This window comes from Rattus norvegicus, chromosome 14 (genome assembly GCF_021556685.1).
Source record: "Rattus norvegicus strain SHRSP/BbbUtx chromosome 14, alternate assembly SHRSP_T2T, whole genome shotgun sequence".
Taxonomy (NCBI): domain Eukaryota; kingdom Metazoa; phylum Chordata; class Mammalia; order Rodentia; family Muridae; genus Rattus; species Rattus norvegicus.
In genome coordinates this window covers 70,500,848-70,517,290 of record NC_141547.1, presented here as the reverse complement: position 1 = coordinate 70,517,290, position 16,443 = coordinate 70,500,848, and the positions used below count along the sequence as shown (strand labels likewise).

Sequence of the window (16,443 nt, the reverse complement as noted above, 5' to 3'; positions counted from 1 at the left end):
AAGCCTCGCTGGGCAGTCCAAAGCGAACTGGGGCAGGATGAGTATGTCTCCATAGGAAGGAAACAATAAGGAAGGTTGAGCTCATATTTTAATCCAACCCTGTAAGTGGTCACTGCTGATTTGCAGTGTGAAGTGAAGTGAGCTGGACAATAGTACGCAGGGATATGAGGATTATGAAAAATAAGAACTTGGGAGATAGCTCAGTTAGTTGATCAAGTGCTTGCCTAATATACTTGGGGCACTGAGTACAATACTCAGCATAAGAAGAGAAGGAGGTGAGGTGATGGTGATGCTGGAGGAGGGAGAAGAAGAGGGAGTGGGGAGGGTGGAAGGGAGGAACGAAGGAAGAAAGGAAATGATTTGTGTCCTTAAGATGGTTAGAATCCATTAAACTGGAACCAAATGTGTTACCCCTTGATTTGCCCTACTCAAACCTATGCCTTTACCCCCTGCTCTTTCTTTCCGTGCTGCTCTCTCTAACATGAACAAAGAGTTTGAGACCTCTGTCAAAGGCTCCCTCAGTGTCTTTCCCACCGTATACTCCATGTATGGGTACAATTGGGTTACAGATAATTATTTTTGTAAGTGCATATGGAAAAACAGACTCTTGAACTGAATGGTCAGAAAGCAGGTTGATTGGTAAAGTATAAAGGCCACCCTGTAGCCTTCCCTCTCCCCATGTCCTCTTCACTGCATCGTGCTTGGCCTTCTGGGAACTACCCTTTAGAGAGCTGCATAAATTGAGTGTTGCCTGAAATGCTTAGAAAGAAGGGGGGAGAGGGAGGGAGGGAGGGAATATTGGCTGCTTCTTGGAGTTTGTTGGCATGGAAACACAATATACCTCTCTCTGAGCAAAGATTCTAGCACACTGCAATATTACTGTGTGCCAGTCGCACAAAATAAGCACTGGGCAGGGATCTCAAAGTACTAGCAAGGAAAGGCAAGCTGAACATAGTCTGGGTAAAAAGTTGGGCAGGTATCGCCTAGAAATTCACAGAAAAGCATCCAGGCTGTATTTTGAACTCCTGAAGTGATATCCCAGAGCTAGCAGGAAGAGGTTCTTCCTTGTCTGCTGATCAACCCGCAGAAATCAGGTCATCTGCAGATCTAGCCTGTCCTTTGCTCAAGCTCTAAGAGATTTACGCCGTTTGTCATTTCTGTATGTGTTGAGGTCTTTTCTCCCTCCCTGAATGCAACAATAAGGTCTGTAAACACAGAGAATTTCAGATGCAAGACATCAGGACAACCGCACCTTCTGGCTCTTAGCCTAGTGGAGTAAAGGAGCACTTTCTTTGGAACTGTCATCTTCCGTCCCAGCCAGGGGGGTACCAGGGGAGGCTGAGAAGCAAGCAGTACTATTATATGACACAATGTTTTTGGAGAAGTCACTTTTGAGACAGTAACAGCACGAAGAATCCCAGAACAAGCAACCCAGGAAACAAACATGACCTTTTTTTTTTTTTTTTTAACCATTACCTGCAGACTACCAAGAGACCAATTGTTGCTAGTCTTTAATCATTGCATGCACTACCAGGGCTTTGCAGGGCTCTCCACTTCTGACCTGTTTTCAGTTTCCTCAACTTTCTCCTCAGCAGTGAGTTGCCAAAAACATCACAGTAGAGGCCGAAACAGCTATTCACAGAGAAACCATACCATCGTCTCTCACACAGCCCAGCCAAAAGGTAGGTCAATCAATAACATCATGAAACATTTATATTGAGGGGGAAAAGGTGGGGAGCTGCTATTTTGTTTCTTGTAGCCCAACAGGGTGTAACACTACTTAGGAATGGGTCTAGTTTCATAATTGCTCTTACTCTCTGTTTCAAGACCCAGTGAGACCCTGAGCTTCTAGAACCTTAGAACCCTCAACAACAGTGAAGTTCAGCCTCATGTCAACAAGGAAATCCACGATTATGATATCACTTTAGTGTCCAAACCACTGTCTTCTTTGGCAGATTTTGCCCTGTACTACTTCAAAAACTCCCTTGAACTAGTGAAGCTCAGCTATACCCATCAGTCTTCAGATCCACTAATCTCCCCTCAGCTGTCTTGATCTAACCTTGTCTAGCCTAGATTACCCTTGCGTATATTTATCTTCTTTCAACTACCCTCATTCACACCCAACCTTACCTATGTACCAAGTATCCTTCTCTGCCATCATCCTTCCCAGCACCCACTTCAAGTCTGTAGTAGTCTTACCTTCTTCTGTGGCTCATACGCTGTCAGGGTCATTATGTCTGTCCTGGTGTGGGAGTGGTAACAGGATTACCATGACGGTACTGTCTCTAGCACACTGCACTTTTCAAGAACTGTTGTTAGTCTGGTGGACTTACAGAGACCTCCTGACTTAATGGTGGTCAACTAAATGGGTTTTCAGCTTTACAGGGATCAAAGAGAGATATGTGTTCAGTAAGGCAAGGACCCACATGCTGCATTCTTCATTCGGGTTTCATACTCATTATGAGAGAAGCTTGGCATTTCACTACAAATAGATTTTCCTTCCATGACTTCACCCCACTGAATAGAACTATTCCTACTGGATTTAACATAGACTGGGATAAGATATAATATGGGTGTATTAGGTACATAAATGTATTTCTGCTAACATTTTCAACTTTGGCAATATATTATCACTACATGACTCCATTGTAAGATTAGGACACCTTTATGTTTACTGATCGCTTGTGTCTGCCATGGCATTGCCTAGCATTATCATTTAATCTTGCTAAGAAGCTTGCAGAAAATGTGAGATTTTTTTTCCCCAAATGAATAAATTTCATGGCTTATGAGAGTAGAGTTGCTCCCCTAAGTTTAGGGGCATATCGCAGTCCCCGTTTGCACTACTGTGACAGATACAATCCAGAATCACACCGAAGTGCATCCAACTGAGGCGCACACATTTACACTAGTGCTGTTTTGTCCCCTCTGTCAAAAGAGGAAGCAATCTTGATACAAAAGAACCTGGAGCTCAGAAAGCCACCCAGCCTGCCACTGCCAGGATGAGGCCCCAGCAGAAACAACCTCTAACTTGGGCCAGCTTTTCATATCAGAAACAACCTCATTTCTATTCTTATCAAAGTCATATGTGCTTTTTCTTTTTCATAGACTTTGCATTTGTAAAGGGAAAGGAACATTTTGGCTTCGACATTTTCAATTGGAGGAACTGGCTGAACGAACGTGTGCACAGAATGATGAAGGTCTGTGTCCCCCCCCCCTTTAAATTCCTCCTTTTACTTCTAACATCGAAAGGAAAATAGGTCAGATATTGAAGTTTTCTGCCTCTGCTACATTCCCCTCTATCTCGGGCCTTTCTCCAGCAGAGCACATTGAGCTCCCTTGAGTTAAAGCACAAGAAATGTGAGATGCTCTGTTATGCAAATCACAGGAGGAACATGCAGGCTGGAGGAGGGGTAGGTGGAGCATGCTCTGCGGAAGGGTTTTGAATTATTGAGTCGTAAGATAAGTAGAAAGACTAAATGTTGACCTACTTTGACCTCCACAGCAGATGGAAGAATCTTAAGAAATTCCACTATAGAGGGGGGGAGAAAACAGAAAGGAAATGGCGATAGTATGGATTAAGGACAGACCTTACAGTAGTTAGAGTGTGAATTCTGCTCCAAGACTGCCTTGGTTTAACTCCCAGGCCCACGCTCTTGCCCCAACTTACATACCTCTACAAAGAAAATACTGGTAGAAATAGTCCCTGCCTCAAGCAGTGTGTACAACTTCTTCCAAATAAACACCACAGTGTATTTTAAATGCACCACAAAAGCCATCTTTGTGAGGCCCCTTGTGGCTCTTGGTCACTTCCCAAATGGATAAATAAGGCTGCTTTGCCTCCACAGTGCAACATCTCATTCAGACTGAAGTGTGGGAGAAGAACATCTCATAAAATTCTGTAGAAATGAAAATGAGGAAACAGTGGTGCAGCTGAAACACAAGGGGCCGGGGTGTAATTGAGGGTTTTGGAAACACTCATACCGAATGGATGCATTTTGCATTGCATCTTCGTCTTTCACTGGGCTGTTAGGTCAGTGAAGGGACTCTAGTGGTAGTGCTTTCAACCCCATTAGAAAGAGGCTCATGGGGGCTAGGAAGAAGGCTCAGTGGATAGAGTGTCACACAAAGGAAAGGAGTGGTTTCTTATCCCTAGCACTCACATGAAAGCTAGGTACACAGCTCCAAGCATCTGTGACCTCAGCACTGGGTTAAGAATTCCTGGAGTTTATTGAGCACTAGATTAGCTAATCAATAAGCTCCTAGTTCAATAAGAGACTCTGACTGAAAAAATAACGTGGAGAATGATCAAGGAAAACACGAATGCATTGGGCATTCATGTGTGCACTAACACAGGCATGCATGCACATCCACACACAAATGTGGATATATAGCACATATACATGTACAGACACAAAGGAAAGAAAAATGACCGATGTTGGCTCAATGAGTCAATGAACTGAAGCTTGACAGGGGAGGGTTTCAGAGCCAACTGAGACAGGACAAAGTATGACAGGTACACAGAGTGCAGTAGATTTCCATCTAAGATGAGGAGTTAATTCGTTGTATCTTACACAGTCCAGTGAAGTAAATATGATGGCAAGTTTCAAAGCTCATTTTACTACTGTATTGATTATTTTCAAGACCATTCTCATCCATTGGATCCAATGAGAAGTGAGGCTGAAAATTATAATTCTCTAAGAGATTTTTTTTAACACTGGAGTGTTTTCATTTCACTAATTCTTAAGTGACCCTAATAAATACTTTACAAAAATGTTTGTGACATTCTGACTTTTACCACCTGTTATTGATTTTATTATTACCTTGTCTGATGAAAAAAACCAAACACCCTTATATGCAAGGACAGTGACATTTGAGGGACAGGGAGGGAGTGCAAAATAGCATTCTCCAAATGGGCTTCTCCAAGTTTGTTATATATTAAAATCACCTGGGAAGTTTGCTTTACATAGAATTTTCTTGTGGCTGTATTTACATGCCATGAAATTTCATGACTTTTATCTATGATTCAATATTCAATAAATGTACACAGCATTGCAAACATTCCCACAATGCAGCTGGAACATGCATAGGACCCTGGAAATTCTCTGACACATCAGAAAAGCTTTTCTTTTTGGTTTGGATTTTTAAAACCATTTTAATCTCAAATTAAACCATGAACTACTGTTGACAGAACCATCAATATTTTGCCATGAATTTATCAATGAAGTTATTCATTTAGAAACTGACTTAGTTCCATCCCGGCTGCTAAAACAAAAATACTGTATGAAGGATATATTTTATAAGCAACAAGCTCTTTCTCATAATTCTGGATGCTAGAAAGTCCAGAGTCAAGATCTGGTGCTGCTGGGGGCTGGTTCCTTACAGATGATGCTTCACATTGTGTTCAGCAAAAGGGGCAACACAGCTCTCCTGGATGTCATTTATGAGGGCACCAATCCCTGTCAGAAGGGCTCCATCCTCATGACCAAATCATTTGCAAAAATTTGCCTCCTAATCATAATGTAAAGATTCTCATTGCTTTGTGGATTAAGATTTCAAAATATGAATGGAGATAGAGTCAAAAACCTTCAGTCTACAATACATATAGAAAATATTAGTTACTGCATAAGTAATAGCTTCCATAGGACAGATTTGTAATTTTTTTATTATTTATTTATTTATTTATTTATTTATTTATTTATTTGATAAATATCATGAAAGCTACCTCTTAGGAATGCAAGTGATAAAATTGTTCTCTTGTTATCTTAAAGTATCTGTGGATGACAATAGCTTCATGGTCTCTCCCTGGGTAATTTTTATATGAATATTATCAAAGGTATACGTAGATGTTTCAATCTACTGGGCAGTCTCTGGTGGTCCATGATGGGGAATGGATAAAAACCTTTGCCTATCAGTTTAAACTCCCCTTGAAGAAGTGCAGCAGCATCAATTTCTTCTTGCACAGAATTTAAGTTCCAAAAGGTGAGGTCCAGGTTAATGAACTTTTTTTTTATTAACTTGAGTATTTCTTATATACATTTCGGGTGTTATTCCCTTTCCCGGTTTCCGGGCAAACATCCCCCTCCCCCCTCCCCTTCCTTATGGGTGTTCCCCTCCCAATCCTCCCCCCATTGCCGCCCTCCCCCCCCCCATAGTCTAGTTCACTGGGGGTTCAGTCTTAGCAGGACCCAGGGCTTCCCCTTCCACTGGTGCTCTTACTAGGATATTCATTGCTACCTATGGGGTCAGAGTCCAGGGTCAGTCCATGTATAGTCTTTAGGTAGTGGCTTAGTCCCTGGAAGCTCTGGTTGCTTGACATTGTTGTACATATGGGGTCTCGAGCCCCTTCAAGCTCTTCCAGTTCTTTCTCTGATTCCTTCAACGGGGGACATATTCTCAGTTCAGTGGTTTGCTGCTGGCATTCGCCTCTGTATTTGCTGTATTCTGGCTGTGTCTCTCAGGAGCGATCTACATCCGGCTCCTGTCGGTCTGCACTTCTTTGCTTCATCCATCTTGTCTAATTGGGTGGCTGTATATGTATGGGCCACAGGTGGGGCAGGCTCTGAATGGGTGTTCCTTCAGTCTCTGTTTTAATCTTTGTCTCTCCCTTCCCTGCCAGGGGTATTCTTTTTCCTCATTTAAAGAAGGAGTGAAGCATTCACATTTTGATCATCCGTCTTGAGTTTCGTTTGTTCTAGGGATCTAGGGTAATTCAAGCATTTGGGCTAATAGCCACTTATCAATGAGTGCATACCATGTATGTCTTTCTGTGATTGGGTTAGCTCACTCAGGATGATATTGTCCAGTTCCAACCATTTGCCTACGAATTTCATAAAGTCGTTGTTTTTGATAGCTGAGTAATATTCCATTGTGTAGATGTACCACATTTTCTGTATCCATTCCTCTGTTGAAGGGCATCTGGGTTCTTTCCAGTTTCTGGCTATTATAAATAAGGCTGCAATGAACAAAGTGGAGCACGTGTCTCTTTTATATGTTGAGGCATATTTTGGGTATATGCCCAAGAGAGGTAGAGCTGGATCCTCAGGCAGTTCAATGTCCAATTTTCTGAGGAACCTCCAGACTGATTTCCAGAATGGTTGTACCAATTTGCAATCCCACCAACAATGGAGGAGTGTTCCTCTTTCTCCACATCCTCGCCAGCATCTGCTGTCACCTGAGTTTTTGACCTTAGCCATTCTCACTGGTGTGAGGTGAAATCTCAGGGTTGTTTTGATTTGCATTTCCCTTATGACTAAAGATGTTGAACATTTCTTTAGGTGTTTCTCAGCCATTCGGCATTCCTCAGCTGTGAATTCTTTGTTTAGCTCTGAACCCCATTTTTTAATAGGGTTATTTGTTTCCCTGCGGTCTAACTTCTTGAGTTCTTTGTATATTTTGGATATAAGGCCTCTATCTGTTGTAGGATTGGTAAAGATCTTTTCCCAATCTGTTGGTTGCCGTTTTGTCCTAACCACAGTGTCCTTTGCCTTACAGAAGCTTTGCAGTTTTATGAGATCCCATTTGTCGATTCTTGATCTTAGAGCATAAGCCATCAGATTATCTCTAGTGTTACTTTGTTCTGCTATTTCTGACAGTGGCTACACTGTCCTATAAGCCTGTATGTCAGGAGTGCTGTAGACCTGTTTTCCTCTCTTTCAGTCAGTTATGGGGACAGAGTGTTCTGCTTTCGGGCGTGTAGTTTTTCCTCTCTACAGGTCTTCAGCTGTTCCTGTGGGCCTGTGTCTTGAGTTCACCAGGCAGCTTTCTTGCAGCAGACAAGTTGGTCTTACCTGTGGTCCCGAGGCTCAAGTTTGCTCGCGTGCCGCCCCTTCCGGGAGCTTCAGTGCACCAGGGTTCCAGATGGCCTTTGGTGTTTTCCTCTGGCGTCCGAGATGTATGTACAGAGAGCAGTCTCTTCTGGTTTCCCAGGCTTGTCTGCCTCTCTGAAGGTTTAGCTCTCCCTCCCACGGGATTTGGGTGCAGAGAACTGTTTATCCGGTCTCTGTAATTTTTTAATATAAGGTCTCACTTACGTTGACTATTCTTTACCTCAGTTAAGAATGTGTCCATATAATGGTGTTCTACTCAACAATGAAAACAGATTATATATATGTGTGTGTGTGTGTGTGTGTGTGTGTGTGTGTGTGTGTGTGTATGTGTGTATATGAATTAATGTATAATAAACTTTATATATACATATATGTATACATAATAAACTTTATATATATGCATACATATATATGAATTTTTAAATTATTTTCCTCAAGTAATTAAAGGTCATTATTTCAGAGTGTAAATTTGTATTGCTATGAGAGGGAATTCTGTAAATAGAATTTTTAGTAATAAGACAGATGATTGGCTCTTGGAACCAAGATTGTTGGGGCAAGAAAAATATATGGGAAATAATGACAACTGAATTTAATTAATTTACATTACATCCTGACATCAGTCTCCCCTCTTTCTACTCCTCCCTGTCTTTCTGCCCCCTTTCCCACTCCTCCCTTTCTTTTTAGAAGGGACATCCTCTCATGGATGGCAACCTGCCTTGGCATATCAAGTTGCAATAAGACTAGGTGTATCTTCTCCTTTTGAGGTTAAAAGAAGCAGTCCAGTAGAGGGAAAGAGTCCCAAAGGCAGGCAACGTAGTCAGAGACAGCCCCCCAATGTTAGGAGTCACATGTGAAGGTTATATTATACAACTGTTACATATGTACACAGAATAGGTCAGTCCCATGCAGGCTTCCTGGTTGGTGGGTCAGCCTCTGTGGGCCCCTATGGTCCCAGGTTAGTTGATTAATTTCTTGTGGTGTCCTTGGCCCCTGTGGCTTCTACAATCCTTCCTCCCCATCTTCAGCAAGCTCTACCTAACGTTTGGCTGTGGGTCTCTGCATCCATTTCCATCAGCTGCTGGATGAAGCTTCTCTGATGATGGTTTTGCTAAGCTCCTATCACTGCACATTTGTAGGCAGGACAAGTTGTAGGTTAAAGATTTTGTGGCTGGGTTAAGAGATGGCGAGTCCCATATCCCACATGCCTAGGAGTCTTAGAGTCACACTCATAGATTCTGAGGAGTTTCCAATGCCCTAGGTTTACTAGTTTGTCCCAGAGATGCTCTCCCCTTCACCCTGATTCCAGCAGTCTCTCCCAGTACTCTCTTCTTTCCGCCTATCCCCACCTGATCCCTCCTGTTTTGATCCAAACATCCTCCCCAATCCAGTCCTTTCCTCCCCATCCACCTATGATAAATATTCTAATTCTCCTTCTTAGACAGATTCAACTCTCCTCCTCCATTTAGCACTCCTTGTTACTTAGCTTCTTTGGGTCTGTGGATTGGAACATGGTTATCCTTTACTTTATGGCCAAGATTCCCCTTATAGAGGTGAGTACATACCATGTTTATCTTTCTGGATTTGGCTTATCTTACTCAGGATGATCATTTCTAGTTCTATCCATTTCCCTGCAAATTTCATGATGTCACCATTTTTAATAGCTGAATAGTACTCCATTGTGCAAACGTACCATGTTTTCTTTATCCACTCTTTGACTGAGGGACATCTAGGTTGTTTCTGGTTTCTGGTTATTAGTGAATAAATCCACTAGGAATACAATTGAGCAGGTATCCTTATGGTATGGTGGAGCATCCTTTGGGTATATTCCCAAGAGTGGTATATCTGGATCGTGGGGTAGATCTATTCCTAGTTTTCTGAGAAATCACCAAATTGATTTCCAAGGTGGCTGTACAAGTTTGTAGTCCACCTGCAATAGAGGAGTATTTCCTTCCTCCTTGGCAGCATGAGCTCTTACTTGAGTTTTTGATCTTAGCCATTCTGACAGGTATGAGATGGAATTCCAGAGTTGTTTTAATTTGCATTTCCTGATGATGGAAGATGTTGGCCATTTCTTTAAGTGTGTCTCAGCCATTAGATTCCTCTGTTGAGAATTTTCTGTTTAGCTCTGTACTTCATTAATTGGGTTATTTGGTTCATCGGTGTCTAGTTTCTTGAGTTCTTTATATTTTGGACATCAGCCCTCTGTCATGTGTGTAGTTGGTGAATACCTTTTCCCATCTGTTTTTGTCCTTTTGACGGTGTCCTTTACCTTACAGAAGCTTTTCAGTTTCATAAGTCACATCTATTCATTGTTTGCCTTAGTGCCTGAGCTATTGGTGCTATATAATTATAATAAATTATATAAATGATAAAAATATTATGTCATGTGTTCTTTTCATGTCAATTTATATTTCTCATTTTCCTCTAATCTCTCTACTCCAGAGTATGAATATAACATAATTCATTTTATCCTCATTCTCCTATTAGATAAAAATATAGGTTGTTTATAATTTTACCATCTCCAGCAGTTGGCAGCAACCCTCTTAAAGCACATCCACCTGCATCTAGATACAAATGTCTGCTTAAGGAGCCATCCTAACACCCTCTCTCCTTCCTACATTCACTATTAAGGATTTGACTTACTAGGTGTAGACTGAACCCAGGATTCTGTAATTTTGCCACGCATCTGCCCTGAAGATTCGGATCTAGCCATCCACTCACCATTGGCAATTACTAACATCTAGTCATTGTTTAAGGCAAGCATTAATCACTGGAGTCAGAGAACTATGTGGGTTACATCCCAGCTCTGTCACTAAAGTAGTATAGTCTTGAAGGTCACTTATTCCTGTCCATGCCATACAGTCATTTATTCATTCCTACCCATGTCCTTGCATATATTTAATTATTCTTTCATTCATGATTGAGTAAACAAGCATTGAGCATGTTTTATATGCTTAAAGTAATTGTCATTCAATGGAGGAGCCAAAGGAAAACAGACAAGTAAATGCAACAGAGTATCACAGATTCTACATTAGAGGGCCAGTATACTGTATATTCAGTTCAGAGTAATAACTAGAAAAGTCTGAAGTCATATAGGAAAAGACACACTTAAGTGACCCTTGAATTAAGTGTCAATTTTGGCCTTTTGATTAGGGATGATTCATGAGAGAAAAAAAGGGGAGCAATGCCTGGATGGTAGCATGCATATCGTGAGTTCATATTGTGTAAGGTCCAGGGATATGGCCAGAGGGAGGCAGGATTACATCAGGCTTGTAATGTGTGCCAGAGGTCTCTGAAAGTGTTGTACATGAGTACACCATGATGCACTCACATCCTAGCACAGTCTTGGGGCTGAATGGAAAGGAAGGAATAAAGAGATTGGGTGGTGAGATCAGAATATGAAATCAGTGTGTAGACTTGCCTTCCTGGCCCTGCTCTAAAGGGTGAGAGTCATTAAGAAACCAGATGAGGCCTCTTGGATCTTTTCACTTGCTCAAATAATGGGTTGATAGGTCATGGCCTTGCTTTAATGTAGCACAAAATCCAGTTTTGAGTAGTTTTCCTGAAATTGAAAATTCTCGCTCAGAAGATAGGTGTACTGGTTAATGTATGTGTCAACTTGGTCAGACCATGCATGTACTCAAACTTCATACCATGGATGTTTCTGTGTGCTTTGGATGAAATTAACATACAAGCTAATGAACTTGAAACAGATTAACCATTTTAATGTAGGAGAGCCTCATCCAGTCAGTTGAAGGCTGATGGACATGAAGATTGACCTTCCCTAAGAAAAAGGAAAAGGAACAAATTTTGCTGGCAGGTAGAACTACAACATCTACTCTTCCACGTAGGTCTCTAGCCTACAAGCCCATCCCTCAGAATTGGAACTTCTTACTTCCCATTTCCTTGAGAATTCTCTGTCTATGCTTTTGTCTTTCCCTGCTCTCTCTCTCTCTCTCTCTCTCTCTCTCTCTCTCTCTCTCTCTGTATGTATGTATGTATGTATGTATGTATGTATGTATGTATGTATCTCCTATCTCCCTGTGTGTATCTGTGTTTGTGTGTTTCCGTGAGGGCATGCTTATGAAGGCCACAGGTCAATGTCAAGTGTGATTCCTTATATGCTATCCACCTTGTTTTAGAAATATTATCTCTCATTAGCGAAGTGCTCACCAAGTGGGCTAGGCAGGCTGTCCAGCAAGCCCCAGAGATTTGCACATCTCTTTCATCCTAACAGAACTACTATGCTTGTCCCACTTTTAAAGCATGGTACTATGGACTTGAACTCTGTTCCTTATCTTTGTATGACAAGCACTTACTGACCACAACTATCGTGCTAGTCCCCTCTGACACATTCCCTTGCCTCTACTGGTTCCATTTCTCCAGAGAACAGAGATCAATGCATCATTGTCCTGAATGGTTCTTTCTATGACTACAAGTAGCCCTCAGGGCCTGATAGGAGTGCTTCTCATGACAGGAACAGCATCTAGAGAAAGCCTTTTCTCATCATGATCTAAAGACCTTCATGTTTCCTTAGCAACCAATTTGGAAGAAGAATATTGATGCTGTCTACACAACTCTAACCAGGCCCAAGCATTCCAAGGTTTAGGGACACCAGCTTTCTGCAACATCTTACAGATGTCTCCTTTGACATCAGACTTTCACTTTCTTTCCAAGCCTGCTGCTGGCCTGACCCAGCACAGAGTACCACTTTGTCTGCTATTGTTGTTTGTGGTGTTTACTGCATTTTGTTTTTCTTGTTCAAATAACTAAAGAGTATTCCAGTCTTGTCTCAGAAGACGGGGTCCATTTGTTGAAATATTTTACATATCCCAACTAAAGCAAAGATCATAACCATTCTGACATTTTCCTTTTGAGGATCACTTTACAGTTTACCAAATCATACTGGATTTCATCAGCTTTTAGTCTCCATGATGAAATCTGCAGACAGTCAGTATTGTAACTGATAATAACACTATGATAATAGTGTCATGGTGCCTTGAAATATTCAAGGGATTAAGTGAAAATATGCACATCAAATGCTTAGAAACACATGTGACATCTAATTGTTAGATCTTTCCTCTACATTGGCTCATAAGATTATTCCAATGAAATAATCAAGATGTGACAAGTTAACTCTGTTTTATCAATGAGGATAATGTTGGGAGTGAAGTTCCCTCCTCAGGGCTATCAGCAGTTAATGAGCTAGAACTTGAATTCAGGACTTCTGACAACAGTGCCCTTGTTAATTTACACACTTGAGTTATAAGGCAAGCCTTGACTTAGAAAATACTCTAAAATATCTCTGCAGATTAAGGAATAAAAACTGTATATCATAGCACTTTCTAAATGGTGACACACAAATAACAGATGTTAGGTAAAATTCAGTGAAGGGAAAGACTCAATTAATAACTCTTGATTTTGTTAAATTTCTCTATCAAACCCCTCCCTTTAGAGCGCAGAAAACCCTGTGGGAGAAGAAACAGAAAGACTCTAAGAGTCAGGAGGACACCAAGGAAACAAGTCCCTCTAAACACAGCAGGACCAATGCACATCTGAACTCATAGAGACTCAGGCAGCAGGCACAGGGTCCACCCTGATCTGCACCAAATGGGACACCAATTGGAAAAGTGGACTCATGTCTCCATCGCTAACCCAGAAGCTATCTCCAATTGATAACCACTTGCAAATGAAATGTTAGTTTTCTCCAAGGGAGTCTCAATGGGGAAATAAACTACTTAGAAGAGTAGGATACATGCCAAGCAGCAGACAGCCAACAAGCAATAAACTCAATGGCATTTTTGGTACTTACTTGTCTGATAAAGTCAGGTCATGGCTTGTTTAAAATAAATAAGTGTTATGTCTATATGTAATTCATATGTATAACTATGTAAATTTAAATATATATGTATATATGTGTGTGCATATATATGCATATTCATTACTCCTTTTTAGCATATAGGTCTTTTGAGTATATATTATGGTTACCAGATTAGTGTTTTTATGAGATTCCTGGGTATATGACTGAATGTGTCTCTGTGTATATATTTGTTTCTTGTGCCTTTTGGGGGGGCTTTGTTTCTTCTGTTGGTTTGTTTTGTCCTATTCTGATATGTTAGTTTTTCTAATTTTATTTTAGTATTATTCCTTAGAAGCCTGTTTGTTTTCTAACAAAAGGCAGGATGGAGGTAGATCTGGATGGGAGGGAAAGTGAGGGGGAACTGGGAGGAGTAAAAGGGGAGAAAAATGTAATCAGGATATATGCTGTGTGAGGGAGAAAAAGAAAAAATTCAAATAGATCATCAATTTTTCAAAATTTCCACAGATCTACAAGTTCAGTGTGATCCCCGCTTAGGTCTCAGGTAAGCATATGTTCCAGAAAGCCCAGAACTGCAACTTCCTCTCTGTTGAAATTCTTCATTGACTTCCTGTTACCCGTATCTACTCTCTCTCTTTCTTTATTTCTCCTAGTTTCATAGTTTCCCTCATATCACATCACAACCTGCACCTGCTCATAAAAGATTGTTTTCTCCCAAGCCTTTGGAGTAAAGGTCAACTACTCTCCCGCAGTGTGCAAGGCCATTCTTCATCCATTCAATCAACAAGTATTTATGGAGCCCTACAATGTCCTAGCTAGGACTCTGCCCTGGTGAAGTCAAAGCTCCCGCCTCTCTGGCATTTATTCCCTAAGGAAATAAAATAAAAAATGCGGTTACTTTCACAATATAGTCCTAGACCATCCCCTGCCTCCACGCTTCCACCCTCCAAGCCACAGCATTTCTCTAGACCTGAGTACAGTGTGTTTCTTCCTACCTCTGTGCTGTTGTCTTTGCTGTTTGTTTTGTTTGAAACACCTTGACTTGTGTCTACTTTTCAATGCATTCTCATCTTCTCAGATATCTTTCACACCTTCTCCTGTATGAAGGGTTTCATTTTTATTTCCTTATTCTTACATATGCTTCTGTATATCTAGAACTTTCATAGAATGGTCATATTTTTGTTGTCATCATTTTACTAGGAAGGGAGTACAGTGGAGGCACTGTAGGTTGATTATCAATAATCTCTAGGATTTTGCCCTTCCCCCATATATAGATGTCAATGTCAACTTACCTTAATTAAAAAAAAAACTGTACCAAATAATAGAGAATAAAAAACAGTACCTAGTACTAAAGTATCATTTGGGGTTCATCTGTGAGGGTGCTTCTGGAAGACACTCACATTTCATCAATGGACTAAGCAAGAAAGATTCACATTCACCAGTGTCTATGAGACCTGAGCGATAATGGGATGACACTTAGATAGAACAAAACGGCAGAACAAAAGTATGTTCTCATTCAAGATACAATAGAATGGCAGAACGTTCACTCATGTTCTCTCTCTCTCTCTCTCTCTCTCTCTCTCTCTCTCTCTCTCTCTCCCACTCACTCTCTCTCTGTCTGTCTCTGTCTCTCTCCCTCTTTTTCTCTCTCTCTTTCCCTCCCTATATCTCTCTTTTCCTCCCCTCTCCTTCTTGCCTCCCTCAGTCTTTCCCTGATCTTATACATCCACTGTTCTCTGACGTTTACACCATGGACGTTAGCCGATTCCATAATCCTATCTCAGGTCTTTGGCTTCAGGCTGAGAATTCTATTCTCAGTTCCTTGGTCTGAGGCCTTTAAGCATGGACTGAATTATACCCTACCAGTTTCCCTGGGATCCCAGCTTTTAGATAGTCTCTTCTCCATGATTGCCTGAGCAATTCCTCTCTTAGTTATCTAATTATCTGTGATTCCTATTGGTTCTGGTTTTCTGGGGAACCTCAGTTGCAAGCTTCACAATATGATTAAGCAGTCCTTTCTAATCCATAAATGGAATCATTTCCCATATGTTAAATCTGATATAGCCCTGAACTTGCTTTGGTCTGGAGAAGAGCACAAGGTTCCATTCTTCCTAGCTTTTGCTCTCTTAGGCTTCTACTTTCACTGTGAGAACCCCATACTTGGAAACTTCTGGGAAAGAGACCTCATGAATCAGAGTCAAAATAGCCTAATAAGTGCTCTGCCAGGTGCCCAAGGCAGAAGCAAAAATGGCACTTAGCTAACTTGTGGATCCATGGGGAGAATTAAATGCTTATCCTTCTATGAGATTAAGGCTTGTAATTGTCTGTTCCATAGCATTAGTGTGGTCCCAGAACATTAGAACAAATTCTTTAGAGAATCACCAACTCTTCCTATCCTTACATCTAACCATAGCTACTGCACCACTCACTCATTTCACTCCCTCATCATTCATCTGTCTTTTAAGCAGGTTTGTCTACCTACTATGTTATATTTTTATCGCTCTTTTTTTTCATTTTTTCTTCCATCTTTATTAATTTGGGTATTTCTTATTTACATTTCAATTGTTATTCCCTTTCCCAGTTTCTGGGCCAACATCCCCCTAACTCCTCCCCCTCCCCTTCTAAATGGATGTTCCCCTCCCCAGCCTCCCCCATTACAGCCCTGGTACTAGAGTATTTTAAAGATTTGTTTGACACATTCTCTGTGCCACCAAATGTCAATAAGGTGACTAGCGTGTTTCTTTCTTCTTTAGTACTCTTGAGTTAGGACCTTGGTAACTGCTCCATCAAGCCTGTTTA

At 41.1% G+C, this 16,443-nt stretch overlaps 1 long non-coding RNA gene across 1 annotated transcript; it reads left to right on the top strand.

Annotated features, from left to right (window-relative positions):
* The first annotated feature begins 881 nt into the window (after positions 1–881).
* On the top strand, positions 882–14,513 carry LOC148001381 (uncharacterized). The gene is made up of 3 exons (XR_015637459.1): positions 882–1,682; positions 3,106–3,197; positions 13,282–14,513. It is a non-coding gene; the product is annotated as an uncharacterized LOC148001381 (long non-coding RNA).
* The last annotated feature ends 1,930 nt before the right edge of the window (positions 14,514–16,443 follow it).